The sequence below is a fragment of the Chiloscyllium plagiosum genome, chromosome 46, assembly GCF_004010195.1.
Source record: "Chiloscyllium plagiosum isolate BGI_BamShark_2017 chromosome 46, ASM401019v2, whole genome shotgun sequence".
NCBI lineage: Eukaryota > Metazoa > Chordata > Chondrichthyes > Orectolobiformes > Hemiscylliidae > Chiloscyllium > Chiloscyllium plagiosum.
The window spans coordinates 11,280,820-11,287,159 of NC_057755.1; the positions used below are offsets into that span (position 1 = coordinate 11,280,820).

A 6,340-nucleotide genomic window follows, 5' to 3' on the forward strand; every position below is an offset into this window, starting at 1 on the left:
AGGAAACAAAATGCAGAAATAAAGAGATCATTTTTGAATGGCAGCCAGTACCCAGTGGGGTACTGCAGGGATTAGAGCTTGGACCTCAGCTATTCACAAAATCAATTGATGATTTAGATATGGAAACCTAAATATCACATCTCCAAACTTGTGGATGACATGAAGCTGGGTGGGTCAGTGAACCGTGAGGAGGATGCGGAGATGCTTCACTGTAATTTGGAGAAGTTGAATGACTCGGCAAAGATGCAGGGCAGATGAAAGATAACATGGATAAATGGGGGGTCATCCAGTTGAATTGCCAAAACAGAAAGACAAATTATCTGAATTGCAACAGTTTTGGAAAGGGGGTAGCTGCAATGAGGAGCAAGTGAGGACTGCAGATGCTGGAGATCAGAGCTGAAAAATGTGTTGCTGGAAAAGCGCAGCAGTTCAGGCAGCATCCAAGGAGTAGGAGAATCGACATTTCGGGCATAAGCCCTTCTTCCTGAAGAAGGGCTTATGCCCGAAACGTCGATTCTCCTGCTCCTTGGATACTGCCTGACCTGTTGCACTTTTCCAGCAACACATTTTTCAGCTTGGTAGCTGCAATGAGACCTATTTGTCCTTGAACTGAAGTCACTGAAAGTAAGCATGCAGATGCAGCAGATGCTGAAAAAGGCAAATAGTACCTGGGCCTTCATAGTGAGAGGATTTAACTACAGGAGGAAGGATGTCTTGCAGAAATTGTACAGGGTCTTGCTGAGACCACACCTGGAATATTGTGTGCAGTTTGGGTATTCTTATCTGACAAAGGATGCTCTGGCTATGGAGTCTATACAACAAAGGTGTATGAAACTGATTCCTGGAACAGCAAGACTGATGTGTGAGGAAAGAATGGATTGGTTAGGATGAAATTCACTGGGGTTTAGAAGAATGAGGGAGGATCTCACAGAAACCAACACAATTTTAACAGGACTAACAAGGTAAATGCACAAAGGATGCTCTCAATGACTAGCAAGTCTAGACTCAAAGGATCATAGTTTAAAGACATGGGTTGGGGAAGACTGTTTAGAACTGATTTGAGGAAAGATTTCATTTCTCGGAGACTGGTAAGCTTGTGGAATTCACTGCCACAGAAAGCAGTTAAGACCAAAACATGTTTCTAAGAAGATGATCAATATAGTTCTGAGGGTTAAAGGGGTCAAAGGGCTGGGTTGAAAGTGGGAACAGTGTGCTGAGTCGGACGATCAGCCATAATCATACTGAATACTGGAGCAGGATCCTGTTCCCACTTTCTATGTTTCTATTAAGTTAAAGGTGAGATATAAAAACAAAATGGTTGTAACTGACACAGAGATCAGCACTACATTATCACCACTGGATGAACAGCAATCTGGAAGCAGCTTTGCCAACTGGACTGCAGCAGTTTAAGTAGGTTAAGGAGGTGCAGAGTGACTTTGGAAGCTTCTAGACTGGTTGTTCAGTCGCTCATTTCCTGTCCAATTCTCAAAATGTTGGATGTTCTTAGGAAAGGAACATGGCAGATAGGAAATAAGTAAACAGCTTTGGAAGTTTGTTGAGACTGAGTGAAGGGAGGGATGGAGTGGTATTGGTGGAAAGGGAAAGAATGAGAGAAACAATGGGCCAGATTTTGTGATGGGGTGGCAGGCAAAGAACATCCCCAATTGCCACCACATGCGGTTCTCTACGTCCACTCCTTGCACTATTCTGTCAGCATGTTTGAAATTGGTAAATAGCTCAGTAACAAAGATGTGCATATGGACAGTTTTCCATCAACCTCAGTCACTAGCTATTCCCAACAGCATACTGCACATACTCTTCAGTGAACACAGCATGACTTAACCTAATAATATTTGTTGTCAGCTCCATTCACACCAAAGACAGATAAACAAAGAGTCAAAGGATACATTACAAAAGCAAAACGAAACTGGCCATATTATTGAAGCGGTTTCCATGATGCATTGTTTCGTATGTACACAGGATTGTCAAGACTTACCTTATAGAGGTTTATAAACCTGAAAAAGGTTTATAAAATCATGAGGGGCATGGATGGGAGAAATAGACAAAGTTTTTTCCCTGGGATGGGTGAGTCCAGAACTAGAGAGCATAGTTTTAGGATGAGATATAAAAGAGACTTAAGGGGCAACTTTTTCATGCAGACGGTGGTAGTGTATGGAATGAGCTGCCAGAGGGAGTGGAGGGTAGTACTATTGCAATATTTAAAAGGCATCTGGATAGGTATATGAATAGAAAGGGTTTGGAGGGAGGTGGTCCAGATGCTGGCAGGTGGGATTAGATTGGGCTGAGATATCTGGTCGGCATGGACGAGTTGGACCAAGGGTCTGTTTTCATGCTGTTCACAGTTGAAAGAATATGCATGTTCTGTCCATTGGATTGGATTTATCTGATTATCCAGCCAGGATAGACAGAACTCCCAACAATATGGAAATACTGTGGAAATATCAGGACAATGACGGATACAGTTCCCCACTTGAGCTCGCCACCCAATGGTGCAGTCTCACCGGGGACAGAGTATGCCCCTGCTTCATGTGCAGGAAGGATTCAGTCAGGCATCACGCTACTGACACACGTATAACTTTACAGGGGGTTACAGGAGTTGGATTCTGGTGGGATTGCTGCTTTTAATCACATCCAGCTTCAACTCCTGGAGTAACCAAACAAACCAGCAGAGCGCCAGACGGAGACATTGGGATTAGATTAGGGACGGAGGAGGCGAAGAGGGAGCTCGGGAACAAGGGGGTGGAGCAAAACACCACACCACCCCACCCCACCCCGACTCTGTCGGGAAGTGTGGCGCTGCTCCTGATGAAAGGCTTATGCCCGAAACGTCCACTCTCCTGCTCCTTGGATGCTGCCTGACCTGCTGTCCTTTTCCAACGCCACACTTTTCAGCTCAGACTCTGCCATCCTCACTGCCCACTCGCTATGACATCACCGCGCCTGCGCACTCCCCCTCCGCTGAGTCAAGATGGCGGCATTTGACCGGGGCTTGTTTCTGGTAAGAAGACTGAGGTTTGTGTGCATTATATCACGACACTGCAAAACTGATGTTTGGGGATAGAGCCCTCAACTGAGTAATTATTAATCCTTCTTGCCGGAATATTGCGTCAAACACTGGCTTTATCTTTACTTACTACTTGTGCCTGTGATAGACCAACATTCTTTTCTGTCACTCATGCTGCGCATGCTCAAACTCCCAATTCGATGTCGAATTGCAAATAAACCACCCAGATCTCCTCAAGTAGGTTCCAGTCTTAAGCAGCTGAATGGCCCAACATTGTCTCCATCGCCCACTCCCCGGACGGGCAAAGCTTTGCTTTTATGGGATATAGGTAAAGTAGTGTTACTTCTTCAATCATAATTACTTATGCAAGGTAAATGAACTCACACCAGTGTATAATTGTTTCAACCAAGAGCTGAGTCAACAAGAATGAAGATATGTGAAGGAAATACATAATTGTTTTTGTATTAGCTAAAATGTGCATACAAGAATTAAATGTGCCTGCAAACAATGGTAGATATTACAGACAAATAGATAAGGTGCTGTGAGGGGAGGGGGTTAAGCTAGATACGCCTGTACAAACAGTAGTTATAAACATCTATTTCCTGCTTCTGCAAAAACAAGAACAAACCACAATCAAGAAGTCATGAGGTCATAAGATCATAACAAGTAAGAGAAACAGATGGTAGTGAAGGAGGATACATCTAACAATGGACCACAGCAGGATGTGGTCAAACGGCCTTGTGAGGCCAGAAATAAGCATTTTGTCACAGACAAGGCTGGATAAGACAAGAGATGAACAAGAGTAATGGGTGCCGGTCTTAGAGAAGTGGGAGATGTAAACAGGGGAGGAGCAATGGGAGGAGAGAATAGGAACGAATTACATAAATATTGTGTATTAATTGAACTCAGTGTGTGTGTGTGACTGCCTTTGTACACAGTAGACAGCACACCCCTCTTGTAAGAGCGAAATAAATGACACTACTAAGTCAGATCTTGTCTTGGACTGAAATTATTGAAGTGAGTGAGCTTCGTTTCTCATACTTTCAAACAGAGTAAAGTTCCCTCGGTGTTGGCAGAATCAAAAATGTGAAGGCCAGATATAACCTGAGGAGAGATAAATAATTAAACTCACTGTCAACTCTCCCCATCTAACTCCACCACTAACTATCCAATCACTGAGACATGTACCGGGAGTGAGTAACACCATGGAATCTAATTGAGGGGATCAGGGATAGTTTTTATGTAGAATGACAGATGCCATGGAGTGAGGTAGAGACTGGAATCTGAGGGGCTCGGGGTGCTTTGTATGTGGAAAACCAGATACAGTGTACGGGAGTAGTTGCAGACTGGAACATGATTGTGGTTTACATATCAAGTAATAGATACTCAGGAGTGAGTTACAGACTGGAATCTAATCAAGGCATTCAGAATTGTTTATGTGCAGATCACATACATGGTGGGGATTCACAGATTGGAAACTTACTAAGGGGTTCGGGGTGGTTTATATTCAGAATAACAGATGCATGGAAGTGAGTTACAGATTGGAAGCTAACTGAGGGGTTTGAGGTGGTTTATATAGATGTGGGATATAGGTGAATTAATGTTATTTCTGCAATTATAAGTTCTGATACAGAGTAAATGAATTCACATTAGTTTGTGATTGTTTCGGCCGAGAGCTGAATTAACAAGAATGAGGAAATATATAATCAGCTAAAAATGGTATGTTAGCATGAGACGTGATTACAGAACAATGGTAGATGTATGGGCGAACAGATAACAGTAGGAAAAACATCTGTTTTCCCACTTGTACGGGGACACAGGAACAAACCCTAATTACAGAGGTTATGAAGGTCAAAGCGGCCTACGGAGAGAAATAAATGCTGATAAAGAAAGGATATGCCTAACAATGACCTGCAGTGGAATGACGTCAAACAACCTTATGGGAGCCAGAGATAGGCATTTGTCACAGACAAGGCCGGATAAACAGAAGTTGTGGGATCAGTCTTAGGGAAACGAGTGACGTAAGCTCAAAAAGTATAAATTCTGAAGGTTTATTAAATATGATGTGTATTTTGTCTAATGCCGTATTAGGCATTGGACATTGCACCCACTTGCAAGTGTAATCAATAAAGGACACTACTGATTCAGATTTTTGTCTTGGACTGCAATTGTTTAGTGAGTGAGCTTTGTTTCTCACAATTTGGGGCTCGTCCAGGATTTTCTTCCATCACCGGAGGGGGAGTGTCTGGCCTTGGACACTGGGAAGACGCGTCCCGTTCCCTATTGAGGAGCGGTCTTGTGTCCCGGTTTGGTCTGCTCCCTTGGGTGACTGGTGTGAATCCTACAAGAGAGACATCTGAATCAGACAGTGATAGGAGCTCGATAGAAGATACGGCGACAAAGGGGCCAGGCCACTCTGTGCACAGGCCAAGGTAAGAAAATTGACTTTTAAGTATTGCCTTGGTGGCCGGGATTGAGTTTTAGTAGTTAATAAGGGACTCAATATGGATTGTGCTGTGGGTAAGGAAAAAGCCTCTCTGTGCACAGGCCAAGGTAAGAAAATTGACTTTTAAGTCTTGCCTTGGTGGCCGGGATTGAGTTTTAGTAGTTAATAAGGGACTAACGAAGGAACTCAATGTGGATTGTCCTGTGGGTAAGGAAAAAGCCTCTGGGAAAACAAAAGAAGAAAAAGGCAATGGAAATGGAGGCGGAGTCCCTTACAACATTCCTCCGGAAAATCCTCTGGGCAGGATGTTGTGGAATTGGAGAAATAATACTTGTACAAGGGAGAAAGATGATTAAATATTGTTGCTTTGTATGGACTAAGGAATCCATTCTTCGTCCCGCTGTCTTCTGGCCAAAGTACAGGACGGACAAAGACTGGGTTTGTAAATATCTGAATTTATATGTCAATGTGTGAGGGAGAGAGAATGAAAAGAACTGTACAGCTGGTAGAAAGTTTAACCCTTTGTGATTTCGTTTGAGTGAATATTTGTTTGTTGGTGATTGAATGTTTGTGTTTTATTCCCTGGAGCTTGAGTTCAAGGATTGTTTTGAATCTGATTTTTATTATGGAAACTTAACATTGTGGGATATAAATGAATTAATGTTATTTCTGCAAGTATAAATTCTGATACAGAACAGGAATGAGAAAATACATATTCAGCAAAAAGAAAGGATATGTTAGCATGAGACATGAATACAGAACAATGGTGGATATATGGGCAAACAGGAAAGCATCTGTTTCCCCCTTACACGGAGACACAGGAACAAACCCTAATCAAAGAGGTCAAAGTGGCCTCTGGATAGAAATAG

At 42.9% G+C, this 6,340-nt stretch overlaps 1 long non-coding RNA gene across 1 annotated transcript in view; it reads right to left on the reverse strand.

The window, feature by feature from the left end:
- Window positions 1-5,326: 5,326 nt before the first annotated feature.
- Window positions 5,327-6,340, reverse strand: part of LOC122544143 — a 20,919-nt gene continuing 19,905 nt past the window's right edge. The window contains exon 3 of the long non-coding RNA XR_006310275.1: window positions 5,327-5,366. This is a non-coding gene — a long non-coding RNA (uncharacterized LOC122544143). The remainder of the gene's footprint in view (window positions 5,367-6,340) is intronic.